The sequence below is a fragment of the Eulemur rufifrons genome, chromosome 30 (genome assembly GCF_041146395.1).
Source record: "Eulemur rufifrons isolate Redbay chromosome 30, OSU_ERuf_1, whole genome shotgun sequence".
Lineage (NCBI taxonomy): Eukaryota > Metazoa > Chordata > Mammalia > Primates > Lemuridae > Eulemur > Eulemur rufifrons.
Genome location: NC_091012.1, coordinates 48102703 through 48123763, shown reverse-complemented (window position 1 = coordinate 48123763; position 21061 = coordinate 48102703).

Here is a 21061-nt window from a genome sequence, read left to right as displayed (position 1 = left end):
TTTATATTAAAATTAAAACATGGCCGGGCGCGGTGGCTCACGCCTGTAATCCTAGCACTCTGGGAGGCCGAGGTGGGCGGATCGTTTGAGCTCAGGAGTTCGAGACCAGCCTGAGCAAGAGCGAGACCCCACCTCTACTAAAAAAATAGAAAGAAATTATATGGACAGCTAAAAACATATATAGAAAAAATTAGCCGGGCATGGTGGCGCATGCCTGTAGTCCCAGCTACTCGGGAGGCTGAGACAGGAGGATCACTTGAGCTCAGGAGTTTGAGGTTGCTGTGAGCTAGGCTGACGCCACGGCACTCACTCTAGCCTGGGCAACAGAGTGAGACTCTGTCTCAAAAAAAAAAAATAAATAAAATAAAATTAAAACATATTTTAAATCACACGTTTTATGTATGCTGATTAGAGAACAATATTCCCACATATGAGATATCCAAGAACAGATGCATTATAAGTACTACAGATATTTGAATGAGTGGAGATCATCATGGAGTAGATTAGTTGACAAGGGCTTCATGGAATGAAGTAGGAAGGAACCAGGCTTAAAGAACAAGTTAAATTTTGGTAAGTGAGGGATCATCCTGTGGGGTAGCAGAATCTGACTTGATTAGCTAATAAAAGAAGACTTAAAAAAGATTCTAATCCGAATGAAATACCAGCCCTCCTAAGACCCATTTTTAAACCAAACATCAGCAAAAGCAGATGTTAAAATCTGTTGTTTTATATTGTTCTCTAATCAGCATACATAAAACGTGTGATTTAAAATATGTTTTAATTTTATTTTATTTATTTTTTTTTTTGAGACAGAGTCTCACTCTGTTGCCCAGGCTAGAGTGAGTGCCGTGGCGTCAGCCTAGCTCACAGCAACCTCAAACTCCGGAGCACAGATAGTATGGTAGACTCAGATTATAGGGGAGGGGGTTGCCAAATGAATACCAGCCGAAGAGTTTGAACATGATCTAAAGTTAGCCTATTTCAAGGCCCACTAATAAATGTCTTGATCTACAAAGGCAATTTAAGAAAAGAAAAGTAAAGTAACATGGATACTTCAAATTCTCTCTCCCTTGAGTAAAGGCCCTCCCACTGACCTTGCTTTAAAGACAGGGAGAGCTGGCAAGAACTAGGGCCATTAGCGGTGTGTAGATAAGCTTTTAGAAATGCCTTATTGTCTTTCAAACGGATGAACAGATTTTCTGGTAGGATTCAGTAAATGCAGAGAATTCTTTTTACCAAGTATGAACTTTCTGGTTATTAGATAATTGATTTCTACATGAAATACAACCCTACAAAATCCTTGCTATTTCCTTAATTAAAGTAAATACTTGTTTACACTACTCTACTGAAAATCTTTAAAATGCAAGAAAATAATGAATCCCATTTTGCAGTGGATTGTAAATCATATTAGTAACTTCTGGTGCTCTCCAGGTTTAATAGGTGATAGTTTATTATTCATGTTCAGCATAAACTAAGTCATTAAAATTACAAATTTACAAGTAAGCTACAAAAATTATGCTTGTCTTCAAGATTATGGTTTTAATAATTGAAAATACTATCTGACCTAGAGCAAATAAAACATGGAAACTTGAAAGTTCACCTGAAACTCAGGGCTGAGAATAATTGAAGTCCCTGAACACTGGAGCCATCTTTTTGTTTATGTCAGGATAGAAAAATCAGTAAATGAATCAAGGAAGGTTGGGTTGTTTTGTGGGATTTATATTCCAGAGTACCTTTAATAGCATCATATTTCCAAAATGCAAATGTTACAAATATGAGAGCAGACATATTAATGCACATCAAGTTAGATTCTGGCATGAGCAGAAGATGTTTGCCTTAACATCAAAATGATGTCTATTTTTTTTTTTTGGACTGAGTGCTTAACTGTATAGAAAATTCTAAACCCCATGTGAGTCTGGTTTTTCATATAAAATGAGAAATGACCACGCACATGTTGGACTTGTTATAACCAAATTTCATTTTGCTGGTCAGCAAGCCCAGCCATTTGAGATATGTCTTCTGAAATAAACCCTTCTCAAACTCATCTTCAACAGCTTACTTCATGAGGTTAAGGTTCCTATTTCTAGCTTTTGAGGCCTCCAAAGCTTTTCAATCTCAACCAGAGACTGACTCCTTTGGAATTCAATTTATTATAGTTGAATGAGCTTTCTTTCTTTTTTTCCTACTTGTTCCAATTCAAATTAGTGTCTTGATTAAATTCCAGAGAAGCCTTTGCTCATAACAAGCCTGCTAGGGGCTTACTCAGTATCCTAAGAGACTGTACTCCAGACAGCCCATCAGTATATGTGTTAATTTGTTTTTTAAAATTTTTTTTGTCTAAGTTCAGTTCTTTTCAAGTTCTGCTATATATTTGAAAGAACCCATTTACAGATAAATTTATGGGATTCGGGGAGTCCAAGCATTAGAAAAGTGAATGAAGTGGATTAACTAAAACACCCCTATATTCTGCCTCATAAGGCAATAGAAAGGAGGACACACCATGATTAATTTCCTGTTTTCTCCTCTGGTCCCCACAGTGTCCTTTACATATGAGATAAGGCTTCCACTTGGCTGACTGAGTCAGGTGAGATTCACTGAGAAAAATGATAGTCTTTAGGACTATTTTCTGGATCTCAATTTCCTCATCTGTAAAACAAGGTAGTTGGGACTAAATGATCTCCACATTCTTTTCTCTGCTTTAACCATCTATGATTGAACTCACTTTGAATCTGTTCCATTATTTGATTCTATAATATACACACATCTTGGAAATAATCTTAAACAGACATATATGACAAGCGCTAGGGAAATGAAGTCAAAGAGTCTAAAGGAGGCTAGAATCCTAGTTATGGAGATAAAATATGTCCATAAAAGGACACATAACAATGCAGGGAAGGAAAAGACTGTGTGCCCAAATGAGAGGCACTGGGTGCAGAGAGCAGAATTCTTCAGTCCCCACCCTCTCCCACCAACTCACATTGGACTATTAATTTTCATTTTGTTTAGTCACTGTGATTTGAGGGTTGTTACAGCAGTTAGTACTACTTATCCTGATTATCTTTAGCTAGTATACACACACACACACACACAGACACACACACACACACACACACACACACAAAACCAAGTCAAGTCAAAAGATAAGGCCCTCCTTCCTACCACAAAAGTTTCTATGATCACAGAATAACTGAATTAATCACAATTAGGGAGTATAACGTTTATTTAAATTTCTTCCTTCTCAGACTGTAAGCCCCAGGAAGGCAGGGGTCTTGTCTTTTTTATTCACCACTGCATTCTTAGCACCTAGTGCCTGGAACATAGTAAATGTATATTAAAGGTTGTTTGTTCAGTGAATGCACAAGGGTTTCAATTGCATAGTGCTTCTCAACCAGGCTCCTACAGCACCCTGGCCTTGCATTATCATTGTACCTATGACTTTATACTGTAATTGCTCTATAATATCTCTGTTCTTCTCTAGAGAGCAAGATGTTCCATCAAGTATCTCTTTAATCAAGGTCTGAACTCAGTAAATTTCTTTTAATACTGCCAAGTAGATGACATCTTCTAGGGCCAACAGAAGAGTCCTTGGGTTGTGTACATAAAGCCCTTCAATCAGACCTGTCCTCTAAGTCACTTTCTCTCCCCCTGAGTTAGCTAGGGTCATTTTCTGTTTCAGCCATAGCTCAAAAATGTCTTGTTACCTCTGAATTTCCTGAACTTTGCCCTTGTTCATCATAAACTTGCCTTTAACCTGTCCTAGAGTGACAGCCAAGTTTCCTGCCCAGAAACTATTCCAGTTCCTAACATCAAAATAGCTTCAACATTCATTGCTGTACATTTGACACACAAAATCAAGCCTTTCCCAGATGGGTTTTAGCTAAAACATTTCATGCAGACTTAGGTGAAAATCAAGCAAAGGAAGAAAATGGACCACTTACTGTATGACTGGTTCCCTTCAGCTTTTCTTGCTCTCAAGACTCTGTTGTAGCAACAGTCAAATAAAGACCCAGGAATGGGTCCTGCCTTTACAAACCAAGGACCCTCTGGATTTTACTCCTCACTTCTTCCTAAGTTGCCTTAACTCTCAACTATCCCAAGAGATTTGTTAAATAGGATTGGGAATTTTTAACATTCCTTAACTGCTCTAGAATTAAATAAATTAAAAGTAGGCAGGAAAGGAAACAATGTAAATAGCAAAACCTACTACAATACTGATTCAATGTACAAAGTGAGAATATGCCCTTGATTTGCCAGCAGGGCAGTGCCAGTGAATGTCACACTATAGCTGTCAGGATTAGAAATAGTCATGGTCTTTATAGAACCAAAAGTTTCTGCCATCTTTTAGTGGGACAACAGAAGAAGGGAAAAAGATTGAGGAAATTACTTGTGATGCTATGCTTGATCCTGTGTTTCCATGAACATTAGAGAAGGACTCTTGCCAAGTGTTAGCATAAAAAGCGAAATATGATCAACAAAATAGCCCTTTTCATTTAAAAATGTAAGAATAGAGGGCTATATTACTTTGAATTTAAAATACCTATATAATGCCAAGTATTGAATTAGAGAAAGGTTCCCAAATTTCCATTTCCTCCCTCATCAATTTCCACCTGTAGAGAAATAATTCTCCTCTAATTCGATAAATTAATAGTTGAGTACAAAGCTTTATGGATTTCTCTGAAGAAGCTTGATTAAGGATTTTATTTTCAAGATATAAGATAATTGCCACAGCTACCATAAAGACTCAAGGGGGAAGAGTTTGTGGGATGCTTTATAACTTTCAAAAGCCTTGACCTGATGGCTATGGGTTCCTTTTGCTTTTTACCAAAACTGAAAGGGACCTTTCCACTTCAGTGATCAGCTCCCAAATTGTGCTCCAGTAACTCGTGTGCTTTTATATGTGCTGTAGGCATGGAGATAGACTGACATCCACCATCCACAGATAAGCAGACCTCACTAGAGAATATCCTCATCAAAAAAACCCCACAAGATAATAAGTCATCAACAACTGGAATGATGAGTCTAAATATACCTGCTCAATGAAAAGTTCTCATTCCATTTAGTGAACATGCTTTGTACAGATGGGGCCATTGGGACATGCATCAGGAGCTCAGGTCATTAAAATAGTGCACATATTCTCAGGCTCCAACTAGATCTACTCAATCTATGTAAATAGTGCCCTAAAGATGGAGACAGATGTTAAGTCAAGCAATAATAAAATCCCTGTTAACCATTTCCTATTATAGAGTTAAGAAAGAATTTATATAATGTATGACACCACAACATTAGTGACAGTTTTCATATCGCACTTCAGACTTGTGTTGTAGATCAACACAATAGGTAATTCTCAAACCTGAGCAAGCATCAGAATCATCTAGGAGGCTTGTTACAACACATATTGCTGGGTCCCACCCCTGGAATTTCCAATTCAGTAAATCTGGGATAGAGCCTGCGGATTTGTGTTTCAAGCAAGTTTCCAGGTAACATTGCTGCTGGTCCATGAAACATGCTTTGAGAAATATTGTGCTAGAGCATGGTCATAATGAATTCTAAGTTTTCAGTTAATATCTCATTTCAGCAAGTTGGCTTACATAGAGAAAAAGTCTAATGTGACCACCCTAACCAGACATGGCAGTTCAACAAATGTCTTCCGCAGGTTATAGGGAGGACAAGATGACAAAATAATCATGCTTTTTAGCAATTCTATACACTGTTCTGTAAAATCAATGCAAAACATGTCTGAATTAGGAATTGTAGCTTTATATACAATAAGTATAATACTTTTTTGAATTTTTAAAACTTCTTATTTTGAAAATTTTCAAACGTACATAAAAATAGAGAGAATAGTATAATAAACATTCCATAGACCTATCACCTAGATTGAATAATTATCAATATTTTGCTAAATTTGTTTCATTTGTTTTTAGCTGGTATATTTTATTTTCTTTTTTTTCTTTCTTTCTTTTTTTTTTTTTTGAGACAGCATCTCACTCTGTTGCCCGGACTAGAGTGCCATGGCTTCAGCCTTGCTCACAGCAACCTCAAACTCCTGGGCTCAAGTGATCCTCCTGCTTCAGCCTCCCGAGTAGCTGGGACTACAGGCATGTGCCACCATGCCCGGCTAATTTTTTCTATATATATTTTTAGCTGTCCATATAATTTCTTTCTATTTTTAGTAGAGACGGGGTCTCGCTCTTGCTCAGGCTGGTCTTGAACTCCTGACCTCGAGTGATCCACCCGCCTCGGCCTCCCAGAGTGCTAGGATTACAGGTGTGAGCCACCGCGCCCGGCCAGCTGGTGTATTTTAAAGTAACTCCCAGATATCATGATATTTCTCCCCTAAATATTTCTGTACATAAAAAGAGCATAACATTTTATATTGTACTTTTACTTTCAAATTAATTTCTATTATTTTCTCAACATCTACTGAGTAATTGGGGCAAGTAATCTTACAAGTTTTTAAGACAAGGAAATTTAAAAATCAAATATTCAAAAGACTAGCTCGAGATACTAGAGCAAGTTAGTGACAAAACAGAAACCATGACTCATTAATTCACTCACCCATTTACTGATTTATTTATTCAGCAATTATGTGACTTTTCTGTCATTGTGCTAGGTACTAGGAATATGGTAATGAAAAGTTTCCTGCCTCTTCACCCTATGTTCTTTCTTGCAAACTAAGTTGCTATTTAAAATTCAGTCTAAAAGAATACTGAAAGAACTTTAACGAGATCAGCATTAGCCAAAGTGTGTTCCATGTAATTAATACTCATTCCTCAGGATGCCAATAGGTATATATATATACCCACAAAAAGAGTTCCATAATCAAATCAGTTTGAGAAACCATAGGTTAAACAGGTTTCTTTAATGAAGAGCTTTTAGAACCTCTAATAAAATAATATGCATTGGGAATCTTCAAAAGACACTACCATGAATATGCAATATTTCTTCAATGTATTAAATCATGGACGCTTTGATTGTTTTTGCTGCTCCTGTTGCTCTATGTGTGTGTGTGTGTGTGTGTGTGTGTGTGTGTATGTCTGTGTTGTTGTTTCTGTTGTTTAAGGAACATATCTACAAAGTACATTTTGATAAATGCTCCTTTAGGAGAATCTAGAGTTTGCTTTAAATGTTCAAGAAAACTTTTTAACGAAAAACAATGGAATATTCCAATGATAGAAACTAAGAACAGATTCCTGCCCACTTTCAAATAGTAAAATGGGAATATCTACTTAGAAGAGAATTGGCTCTGTATAATTTAAAGTATTAAAGTAGACATTCAAATTAAATATATTTATCACTATATTTTAAAATAAAAGCATCATATAATTGTAATAATTTAATCACACCAACCAACCCAGAGCCAGTTCTGTGGATTCTGTTAACTTAATTAAAATAGTTTCTTTAATATATATCTCAAGAATTTCATTATATTCAATTGGAAGTAACTCGGATATTCACAGAATAGTATAATAATTATATTTGCTGAAAAACACTCTAAATCAAGTGAGAACTACATTTAATGTGAATTATTCTTTGTTATCCCTAAAATAAATTTAAATGAAGACTAAAGGAAGGAAACATGAAAACACTGATACTGTGCAGGACCAAGAATGTATGCATATAAGATCAAAACAAGCAAGGGTGTTAGCTGAGGTCATTCGGTACCTAGTTGATTGACTAACATGGCATTTTAGCTTTGTGTAAATATATACAAGTCTACAAGGTTGTCAACTATCTGATTTACAAGTGAAAATAATCAACCAGATGTTTTAACAGTACCTAAAAGTTGGGCATTATACCGAGTTAACAGCAATGTATCACTTTTTTCTATGAATGGTTTTGCCATCAGAAAAAGCTCCAAAACGTTCAGTATTTACAGTTCTATCCAGTGCTGGCTGAGGAAGAAGCATTATAAACATCCTTTGTGAAGTTACTTATTCTTCCTGCATTTCATTGTTTTCATCTCCAAAGCAGCTCTTAACCTTTCTAGACATTCTATGAGGATAAACAGAGAAGACTAAACTGACTGTCTCAAAAATCAAGATGTCTAGGCAAATGGCGATGGGTGATCATAAATGAAGATTAACTATAAAATGATTTCTTTAAGTTAGGATTTTGGACATTTTCTCTAAATTTTATTGCTGTTGAAATTTTGTTTCAAGACAGACTATTCTTTTAAAGTGAACCTATAAATATCTTAGAATTTAATTTTAATAGTAATCAGTGCTTAAACTTTAATCTGCAATAACCTTAAAATGCATAATTTATATTATAGTAACCACTGAAGATACTAATTATTCGTTTCTGCCTTTTGTTAACATGAAGTACTAATATTGGGTGTTTAATTAAATAGTAAAATGGTGTTTTTATACTCTTCCGCCAAAAATATTCACTAAATAATTTGTGCTTTCCTTCATTTAGAGGCCCAGACATGCCACATTGACAAATGATAGTCTGTGTTTGAGTAATATTATGTGATGAACCCAGAAATCAGTTTAAGTTTGGTATTTATTTTAGGTTGATTAAATCAGAATGTAAAGATTTCTGAGTCACTGTATTCTCCAACTTGAAAAGAATCAATAAATCCTAGTTAATCAGCAGGCAACAGCCTAACCAGATTAAGCGTGTGAATTCTAGACTATTACAACAGCTCAGCAAGCTTAATTCACAAGTGGATGATATAATGGAAGACATTTTTGTTAAATATTTCTTTGCATGAAATATTTGTGTGAAAATAAAACAAATACCTATAAGAAGAATTAACACATATATCTAAGCTTTCCTGGGGCTGTAATTGCTCAGATATTCATCTTTTCATAAAACCTTCCTCTTTTAAATCCACTAGTTCATCTATCAATAGATACCTGAGGCAGAGAAATGTGCAATCATGAAATTTTAAAAAGCAATTTGATAAAAATTAAAACAAGCTAAGGTTTATAATAAAAATTATAATCTAATCCTTAATAGTGTAACCAAGCATACTTCACTCTGAGTTTTAGCTTCTTCATCTGCAAAATGGGAATAATATAACTGTATCCCCATGTGGAAAAGATAAATGCAAACAAATACAAGATATTACAATGTTATAACTGTAGATAACAATAAAAAGCTTTTCAGATTTATACATGGCCCACCATGTTCAAAGGCAATAGTCTTCTGCTTATGCACAAAAGGCCCAAATAGCTGGTCAATTTAGGGGGAAAAAGTGGAATTTAATAGAATTTTGTTAAAAGTAAATTATTTCTTTGCTTTTAAGTGAACCAGTGGTGTCAAAACAAATTTTTAATCACAACAGAAAAAACAGTATATTCTAATACACATTAAAATAATTATATAATTATTTAACCTTTGTTAAATAAAAAGTCACTCTTTGAGACACATTGATTTAGCAAAAAATATTTTTAAATAATTAAATAAATGGATAGTTTGATTGAATACTTGACTTTTCACTGATTTGTAGTGGCATCTCATAGACCACTGATTCTCACCCGGGGGCCTCATTCTCTAGGGGTGCATTTCAAAATCTCTAGAGCAGTGTTATATAGAATGTAGCTTGAAAAAGCATACTTGCTATCACAATATAATTTTACATTTGTAAAATGCCAAAGATAAAATATTTTCATAAAGAAGCTACAGAAAATAACACTCTCAATGGCATTCAGGGACATAAGTTTTTATGTTTATCAAAAGGAGATATGTGTTTGAATAGGCTGAAAAATAGTGTGAAAGACTTAGCCCCAGCTCCCAAAAGGTTCTGAGGAAGGGTTTCTGTTTATGCCTGAATCACAGATTTGTTAACAAGTCATGTAAATTGCTGGCATTAGCAACTGGCCCACAGTAATGCCCTGAAGATTCACTAACACACAGTGAAGAAGCTGGTGAGCAAAGCAATCACAACTACTAAAAGCAAGCAATGAAGAGCAGGATGTCAGAAAGCAAACTGGGATATCCTTGTGTATTTTTGTATGACAGATAACCTAGGGTTGCCAGATTTAGAAAATAAGTCCCATTTGGGATATACTTATACTCAAATTATTAATTGTATATCTGGAATGATTTTATTTTTGAGACAGGGTCTTGCTCTGTCAACCAGGCTGGAGTACGATGGTGTGATCATAGCTCACTGTAGCCTCAAACTCCTGGGCTCAAGTGATCCTCCTGCCTCAGCCTCCCAAGTAGCTAGGACTACAGGCACATGGTATCATGCCTGGCTAATTTAAAACAAATTTTATTTTTGTAGAGATGGAGTCTCTCTATGTTGCTCAGGCTGGTCTTGAACTCCTGGAATCAAGTGATCCTCCCTTGTCAGCCTCCCAAAATGCTGGAATTACAGGCATTAGCCACTGCACCCAGCTGGAGTGAAAATTTAACTGGGCATCCTATAATTTATCTGCCAACCCTTGGTGAAGTCTTCCCACCAGTGCATCAGTAGGATAATACTTCCTGAAGGATTATGCAATATGTCACAGGAGCAGATATGTAATATATCACAGTAAGCAACTCAACTTGATAATTTAGTCAGAAAATGTTCTTGCTCCAATGTTGCCCAATAGCTCTTTAAAGAGAAAAGGCCATGCTGCACATTAGTTTCAGTTGTCACTACTGAGATTCAACCTATGGTAGGGAGAGCAAATAAGAACTCATCTGTTTTTGGAAGAATGATTATTAACCTTAAAATGTCAATATGCATGCATTAATATAGTACTTGTACTTTCTTTGTTTTGAGAGTGCAGTCTTATATTGAGACATATCCTAAAAAGCCATTCATCTACTCAACCTAAGTCTTAGAAATTAGGAAAAAGAGAGACACATACATTAATTAGAAGAAACTTTGTTTGATAGAGGAAAAGGCAATGAGTGGACCGGGATTCAAAAAATCAGAGTTCTTACTTCTCTTCTACCATTAACTTGTATGACCACATAAAAACATTTCACATCTTTGGGACTTGGGTTCAAAAATAGTAAAATGAAAAAGTTTATACTGGTGACTTTTACTCATCAATTGTTTACTGAGCACCTATTATACACTAGACTCAGACCTAAACAGTTAAGATATGCCTCAAGGAGCTCATAGTCCACTATCCTTCTAGTTTGAACATTCTATATTTGGGTTTTTCTGCATTTGAGCTTCAAGAGGAGCTCCTCCAAGCTTGCTACATACATAAAAATGTAAGTGCCATTGGTTGCTAGTGGCTAGAAGAACTAGAAATAAGGACAGACTTGTGTGAAGTACAACAGCATCACTGTGGTTTTAAAAGTGGGGTCAAGTTTAATGTGTCTTAACTTTAAAATAATCAAGATAAAACTCAAAGTTTTGCTTCATACCATAAGAACTCAGATACTTTAAATTTCAAGATGTCTGTTTTCAATGTTAAACTCATAACCAGAATGAATCAAAGCAGTGAATTTTGTTGCAGACATTCAGATTATGATCATTACTAGGGCACTGAATTTGGTCATTCTAAGATATGTTTGATGATCCTGAAACAGGTTCATGGAGCTCACAGGCTAAACTTTACCATAATGATTTGGCTCGAGAGCATTTGTTTAGTTTCTGGTTTTATTACCCAACTGAGACCAATAGTACTATTGATTCTGTTTTTATCTTATGTATATCATCCATGTTGAATTTTTAAAAATTACAACAGTAGAATGTTTATTTTAGAAATATTTTTGAGGTCTCATATGGAAAGAAAATCTCTGGAACTCACTATATTGTCCATGCAAACTTCCCCAAGTTCTTTGTAAAAGTTTGAGTAATTTAAAAAGTAATTAAATTCATGCTATTTTGATGGTAAATTTTCTAACTCCTTCCTCAAAGTTAATATCAACCTATTTAAAATTAAATTATAAACTTTAGAGATTGTGAAATTACAGTGTTTCAAGTTTGCATCGTATTCTTCATCTAAAGTGTACCACAAATGTAATGCTAAAGTGTAGATAACCTTTCAAATATTGTTTTATAAAGAATTACTTGAGCTATAGGTCACACGTAAAGCGTTTTAAAGGCCTTATTGACAAGCACATCCCTACAGACTAATATGAGTGGACAGATCTTAGCTTATCATTTCAGCTTGGATGAAAACATACAATTAACAGATTGAACAAGCAATATAGATGTTTCTCATCAACCTCTGACAAATGAAAGGTAAGCAGAGCTGTGTGCTTCTCATAAATTGCTGACTTTGTTATGCTGAGGCTTATATTACACTGAAAATGCTTTACATCTATGAATGGAAAATGAAAATCCTGTCAACCATAGCCAAGTGTGTTTTACACATAAGACGATATTCACTACTTTTACTAGGGACATAAAGTCAATGAATACCCCAAAAGTGCAGGCCAGTGCAGGTGGGCATTTTAACACTAGTGCTGGGGAAGCTACTAACTAAAACAGAATAAAAAGCAAACCAAACATAACCCTCCTAATTGCAATTTTACACTATGACTAATTTTCTGTTCAAAAGACAATTCTCCTTTAAAAAACTAACCAATAGCAATGTTGATATTTAAAAATTTAAGTTACTTTAAAAAAGGAAGCAAAAAATGAAATATGAGTAATCATGTGTGATACTATATAAAGTCAATCATATCCTATATTTTGATCATGAACAATGCTGAAAGTTTAGTCTAAAAATTCCATTATAATTACTTTTCCTAAAGTAGCAGATATTAAACAGTCTTACTTTATTAGACATAAATATGTTGTGTGCTATGGATATTAATTATTATTCAGAGTCATAATTACACGTAGGGCTTAAGGTAGAATGGTGTAATAAAATGAGCAATTTGGATATTGGGAATGAAAAGTCTGGCTTCAAGGCCCTGTCTCCACCTTTACTAAACTGTTCTCTGGGTGGACTTGGGCAAACTACTCAATCCTCTGAACCCCAAGTCTTCTCTTTCACAAAATGGGGGTATTAATAGTACCCACACTACATGAGATTCAAATGGAGTATGTGTGAAAGTATCTCTTAATTTTCATGGGTTATTACAATGCTAATTACAATATAACAAAACTAATGATAATAAGAAATCCATGCCAGATTTGTCCCTCAAAGATTCTTCTGAGTATCGACTGGAAAACACAGGTGGGGTTTTAATTTTTGAGCACAACAAAATAGTTGGATGGAATCTGCCTCCATGTTGGAGTTAATTTTACATATTTGAAAGTGTCTTCTCAAAGATCTTGCCATGATGGGCTTCTTCCCATCATTCAGGTCTCAGCTCAAAAGCTACTTCCTCAGGAAGGCTTTCTCTGTCCACACTAGCTAGAATGGTGCCTCTCATTTCAGTCTCTAATTACTCTGTTTATTTTATTACATGGAGTGTGTCCCTACCTGAAATTATTTTTTAAATTGTAATTATTGTCTATCTCTCCCCACAAGAATGTGAGCTCCAAGAAGGCAGGGAACCTATTTATCTTTGTTCACTCATTCATCTCTATATTCCCAGTGGCTTCACAAGTACTTGGGGCATAGTAGGATTTCATAAATATTTACTAAGTAAACAAGTGAATGGATCTGGTAACTCCACAAAGCAATATAATGGAATACTTTTTTTTTTTTTAAATCAAGAAAAGAGGCTTCAGGCCTGTTGATAATGGGCTCAAATTTTCCCGAAGTTTTCCCCTGGAGGGTTTTTCTAGATGGAAGGACCAAGTTTATTTTTTTCCTAGCCAAATGCTTCAAAATTTGAGTTAATTCTCCAGGTGAGTAATTAGGATAAAACTTAATTCTTCAGATGAATTCTAAAGAATTGAATATTTCTCTAGAGGCCATTGGGCTGCATTTAAATCACCATTTCACTCTGGACTCTGAATGATCCAATTTACAAATCCCAATGAATCAAATTAACTAGATAACTGCCAAAATGTAATCCCATTCAGGGAGTGAAATATCTGGTTTTATTGTCTACATTAGTTAAATGAACTCCATTAGTTAAACTTCACTGCCATTTGTGCTGTTTTAACACAGCCTATGTTATAAGCTTTTAGACCTTCAAATGGATGTAGTCTTAAAATCTTCTCAATTTTCCTTATATTATTCAAAATTTGATATTTCACTCTTTTCCCCCCTCCACCACTGATTTAAGAATCTACACATTTACTCCATAGCGATATAAACATTTCACTAAGGCTTTATAATTCTAAATAAATTTCCAAAATTTTCTATATGACTTGTTAATAAAATAAAATGTAACTTTTACTTGAACTGCTTGATGTTATGCAAATTTTAAGGCATTTAGGGTTTTCACCTTAAAAGAGAAAACCATTTCATGGTCTTGTAAAATTCCGTGAGCTTTTTGTGAGGCTATTAGAAATCCATCCCAGGGATTACACACATGAATTAAAGACAAATAATTCTTTTGTCTGTGCTTCTTACCAGGTCATAGGAGCAATTCCTACATCATTTCTCCCCTTTTTTTCAGCAAAGACTTTACATTTTCATTTCAGCTCCCATTCTTTAAACATATGGCTGCAGCTATACCTTTAGTTTTATATGAATGTGGACAATTATGGTAGGAGTTATCGTTCTATTCTTGTGCATTAGCACCTGTTACCATTACAACGCCTGCAAGCAAATAGCTCAGAAATAATAGCAATAGATTTAGAAATGAAATAGTCATAGCACTTTTGTGCTTATATAGCATTATTTTACCCCTAGTAGGTCTCTTTATGAAAACCATTTAATCAATCCTGTAAGTCAGGGTTTAGCAAACATTTTTTTTATGTAAGGAGCCTGACAGTAAATGTTTTAGGCTTTCTGGTTCATATGGTCTCTGCTGCAACTACACAGCACTGCCTTTGTGTTGCAAAAGCAGTGTGTAAATGAATGAATGTGGCTGTATTGCAATAAAGCTTTTTTATGGGCACTGAAATTGGAATTTCACATAATTTTCACATGTCATGAAATATTATCCTTCTTTTGATTTTTTCTTTCAACCATTTTAAGAGGTAAAAACTATTCTTAGCTCACGAACCATACAAAAATAGGCAGCAGGTTGCATTTAGCTGAGAGTCGTACCTTACTGACCCCTGCTCTTATCCTTTTTATCCTGTGGTGATGACAAATAGGGCACTAAAAGTTGAGGAAGTTGTGTCAAGTTTGAGGAGAATTTATGGCCATCTATTCATTCAGCAAACATTTGTTAAGTGCCTATTTAGCTAGAAATGAACATTGACAACTCTTTGTGTTTAATATCAAGGGTACCCCTGAACATTCAAACATTAATTTGTGCCTTACCCATACAGGTCAAATATTAATAATAAGCTTCTACACAAGGAAAATGGTCTTGTTTTTAGAGCTCAGTGACTCTGCACTGACTGGTTGAAAAATCCATATAGATTTTTCAAAGAAACTAACATTATAAGAGAAATATAATCTGAACCTTACAAGTTTGAGTCCTGTATATTTACCTCGGCTAGCATCCCTACACAAAGGGGAAAAATAAAAGAAGCAGAAGTGGTGCTTGTGGTTCAGTAAAGTTTGGCTGAAAACAACATGAAAACTTCCAGATCAAAATGTATGGAATATGTGATCTAGTTTTGGGTTAACTCCTCAAATTTTCCGGTGAAGTTTCAAATTATTATGTGGGTGCCAAGTAGCAACATTATTACTGTAAATAGAGATTGATGCTTGGTTTTAGAAACTTTTAATAGCCTAGTGCTCTAAAATCTCCAGCCTCAAATATGATATATAATGAATAATTTTAAGAGCATTTCTATGACTACACAATTTCTTTTAAAAATTTCTGTTTAGCATCCCAAGCATCAAGGGGCCTAATTAATTTAGAGCAAGGCAGTTCCTACTAAAAACCATTTATCCCTCTGAAGTATGAGTTACTGTACAATTGATTTTATATTTGAGAAACTTAGGGCTATATTAATTGTGCATATATTCTCTGTGCTTCCACCTAAAACATAACTTTATTTCATAACTCTTTTTCATTTCTATTTTCTTATGTTCAGTAATCATCTCTTTAAATGTAGATTTATTACAAATCACATCTTCTGCATAATGAGTTATGGAAATGTAGATTAAATTAGGAACAAGGTGGTCCATTAAGCTTTGGCCACATCAGTTGTGAAAACCACTAAGTATGAGGCTGTGGAATGTACCATTTGACTAAGTTTTAGGCATAGACCTGTGCTGACTTCAAATTTACAGGATTGGCCAAGATCTTATGACTCCTCATCAACCAGGTGGGTAAGACTCTGGAGAGAACAAAGATAATGCTCCAGAAGAGTAACATTGGATGATGATAGATAATTACATGCATAAAATTATACTGAGTTACTTTTGCCTTATGAATAAGAACAGAAGACTCTAAAAAATTTGTTGTGGGTGGGCCAGTAGTATAGAGAATGCTTGTGAATGGTTCACTGTAAAGCATTTAGCCACTACTCTCAGTCATGTGCTCTAGTAGAGAACGTATGGTCTTCAGTGCCTCCCTTAGGCCAAGGCCTAGACTCTTACTATTCATTAAAATATGCTTATAATAATACAGTTAGTTAGCTTTATTATTCCCATCTAATTACTATCAATATGCTTTACCAAATGCAAAGGGGATCTTTACATTTTTAGCTGTTTTTGCAGCAAAGTGATTAGCTTTCACTAAATCTCTTGATAAGCCCTGAAAATGCAGAGAGGCCTGCCAATTTCCAATCAATGCTGTTTGGCCTTATGATTCACTGTTACATGAGTGAGCTAGTGATCAACAGGCAGTGCAACCTTCAGTTTTATACCAGAAAGTTGAAATTTAAAACAGTTATATTGAGAATATTCAACATGAGGCAAAAGTATTAATTTTATTCGGGAATATGAGTAAATATTGTGCTATGTGACCATAAAGCAAAGAGAAAATCTCAATATAGCATGAAGAGGGTGTGTAGTCAAAATAAATGTTTAATTGGGACCACATAAGTACACATACTATTGTGTTCATGGGGATCTGGGAAGTGAGGATGCTACTCCAGTTGTTCATCTTCACAGAGGAGTAAATATTTTAAAACTATGAAAGATACTGAAATTCAAAATAACTGATCCCTTTACTCTAAATACAAAGAAATTACGGACAATATATAAAAAGAGAAGAGCAAAAAAAAAAAAACATAGCTGTGTTCAAAGACAAGATTTAACATCTCCTTGGATTGGGAATAGAAAAGTATCTGTGAAGTAGTCGAAGCTGTGAAGCAAATGACATGCTGGGTTCTGAGTTCAGAAGCATGTAGTATTACCCTGTTATCTAAGACTTCAGCCCAGAGGAGTGTCCATGATAAAAGTGCTCAGGCAAGGTGAATAATAAAAAGCCCTAATGTTGGGTCTCCTGAATAGGGTTACAAATTGTAAGACACTGGTGACTTAGGGAGAAAAATAAAACCAGGCCCAGGATCACAATCCAGAACTAAGCCAAATACCCACTGGTGAGAGGGCTAAAACACAATTATGAGCACTAAGAAATCAACACCAAAATGATAGTTCCAAACTCCTTATATGGCAACTTTAAAAGTGCTGCTACATTTAGGAGTAACGTTAATTGGGTCTCCGGCAGATGTGGGGGGGAGGGGATGGGTGTATACATACATAATGAGTGCGATGAGCACCGTCTGGGGGATCGACACACTTGAACCTCTGACTCGGGGGTGGGGGTGGGGGGGCGAGGGCAATATACATAACCTAAACTTTTGTACACCCATAATATGCTGAAATAAAAAAAAAGTTTAGATAGAAGACAGGAGGAATATCAAAAAAGAATATTAAAGGTTAACATTCACCTAATGTTTCATTAACATTAGGCTAACAAGAATGTTACACTTATTTTGATCTTCTAACCAAAACAATATTAACCTTTCCATTTCAATAATTAATACACTACACTGCATAGTAATAATCGATGCTTTCATTGGAGCACTGCCTTTCACAGGTTCCATTATTCTCACTTTATCCTTTATAATTGTTTCAATAGTCAAGCAACTGAAGCCTAGTGTTTTCCCAGTGAATGATGACATCTGGCCTTACTCCGAACGCTTAATTGTTTCTACCTTCATTTCCACTGTAATCACTTTCACTGCAGGCTTACCTGGACATGCAGTGGACTTTCGCTTTGGAGTCATGGTCATAAGGGTAAACATAGACTCACAAAATTGAATAAAAAAGGTAAGACAAAAGTGATGCTGTGTGTAAGTGACCATATAAACAATGAGAGTAGCTGCTAGCATAAAGATAAGCCCCAATGAACTGCTTATGTCATGTGGGTTTGTTTACATGCACACAAGAAACTAGTTCAAGAATTATTAATTTAATTATTATAAATTATCTTTATGGGGAGCCTTGGGAACCCATTCATAAGTACACAATGCTGTTGAGTCAGGTCATCTGTAACCCAGGGACTACCTGTATTTATTTGAAAAAATTGGGAAAATAACCTCAGACTAAACCTAAAGAAAAAAGAAGGAAAAATAAAAACAAGCACAGAAACTAGTGCAATAGAAAAAAAGAATAGAAAGTAACAATAAAACTAAAAGCTCATTCATGAACAAATTTATACAATAACTGGTCCTCTGGCAAAATTGATAAATAAAGAGGGAGAAAACGGGGGGAAATAACCCCTAAGACTAAAAAGAAGAAATAGATACAATAAAAACAATAAAAAACATAAAATAAGATTATATGCAAGTTTATGTAAATACATTTGAAAATTTAGATAAAGGAATACTTATCTAGAAAAATATAAATTACCAAATACTCTAAAGAAACAATTAAAAACTAAAAATAATCACTATTAGACGTGGACTATGTCATTAAAAGTCTCCCACTCTAAGATTCAACAGGTTTAGACAATTTTATATACAAAATTTTTAGAGACTAAAAAAAGAGGGAAAGCTATACACTCATTGACTGAGGCATGTATAACCATGATGCAAAAATCTGACAAGGGCAATTGGAGAAAGAAGTACAGACTAATGTTACACAAAAATCCTTAAAAGAAATAGAGAACCATATCTAGTAATGTGTAAATATAATGTATCATGGCCAAGTTTAGCTTATCCAAGAAATGAAAGTCTGGTTTAACATTAGAAATATTAATCAATGTAATTAATTGTCCCAATTAATAAAATAACAAAAACCTGTTATTTGAATAGATGCAGAAGGAGCAGTTAACAAAAATAAGCATCCATTCACATTAATTAGTACAACCTCTATGGAAAACAGTATGGAGATTCCTCAAAGAACTATTAATAAAAGTGGACCTACCATTTGATCCAGCAATCCTTCTGCTGGGTATTTACCCAAAGAAAAAGAAGTCATTTTATCAAAAAGACACCTGCACTCGAACGTTTATTGTAGCAAAATTCACAATTGCAAAGATGTGGAATCAGCCCAAGTGAACATTTAAATACATTTTTTAAAAAATGGGAAATCAGGAATATAGCAATAGTCCCTTGACTTTTTGAAGGATATCTACTCAAAACCTTCAGTAAACATAATAATCAATGGTGAATTTTAGAAGTGTTCCCGTTAAAGTCAGGACAAAAACACAAACTCTCATCATTTCTATTTAACATTTGAATGGAAGTCCTAGATAATACAATAAAACAAGGAAAATAAATCAGGTATAAAATGGAAAACATTAGACAAAACTGTCATTATTTGGAAATGACATAACTATCTACATTAAAAAGTTCAAGAATGAGTAAAAACTATTATAACTAACAAAATAAGTTTACTAAGGTTATTAGAAACAAATCAATGTACTAAAATTAATAACAAAATCCTAAACAAGTAATAACCGATTAGATACTTCAATAGGAAAAAAAAAGCAAGATTCCATTTATAGTATTAACAGAAACTGAAAAGAACCTAAGAATAAATCTAGCAAAAGCTGTACAAAACCTTTATGGAGTGAGCAAAAATTATTGAAGGACATAAAACATTTGAATGAAAGGAAGGGAAAAATATGTTCATGAATTGGAAGACTCAGTATCATGAAGATATGAATTGTACTCAAATTAACCTATAAATATGATGCAATGCCAAAGAAACAAACTGAAAATACAAGTCACAAACTTGAGGAAGACAACTGCAAGGATCATAAATGAGAAAGATTATTTTTTAAAAGCCTCTTACAACTAAACAAAAAGTAGAAAAATGAACAAATGATATGAACAGGCAATTTTCAGATGAGGAAACCTGAATGTACAATAAACATTAAAAAACACTTTATCTCACAAGCAATCAGTGGTGTAAAAATTAAATCAGTGAGGATCCATAGCATGCGTGCAGACTGGCAAAAATTTAACCATACCAAATGTTGATAAGGATATATCCTTAGAAGAATTAGGAATTTCATGTACTGCTAATGGGAGTCTAATCTTGTGCAACTTAGAAACAATTTGTCAATACCTAGTAAAGTTGAGAATATTCATACTCTTTGACCCAGAAATTCTACTTCTAGATGGAGAGTCTAAAAAATTCTCTCCCACACACATAAAAATACTCACAACAATATTTACTGCTGCACTGTTTGTAAAATTATATTTTAGGAACAGTCTAAATGTCCACCAATAAGTGAGGATTAGTATTTTCATCCAATAGACTACTTTTACAAACTAATAGAATGAAACATAGCCTCACGAAACATAGCACAGTTAAATCACAGAAACAATGTTAAGAGATAAAGTAACATTGAAGAAGAATATACATTTAATGAAAACCTATATGGACACTGTAAAAAATAAAACATACATAGGAATAAAATAAATATATCAAATTCAAGATACTGATTACACCTGGGGTGAAAGGGAGGGAAATGGGATGGGGGAACATAAGAGGTTTCAATTTTGTCTGTAATGTTCTAGTTCTGAAAATAAATCTAAAGAAAATATGGTAACATGTTAGATTTGACATAGTTAAGTAAAAGAATGATGGGTATGTGAGAATTTGCTATGTGAAATACTGTACATTTGACATATTTTATCATTAACTAAAAGATATTTAGAGGAAAATAAAAACTATTTCATTCAATGTTCCTGAAATTTTTCTCTAGTTTAAGAACCAGC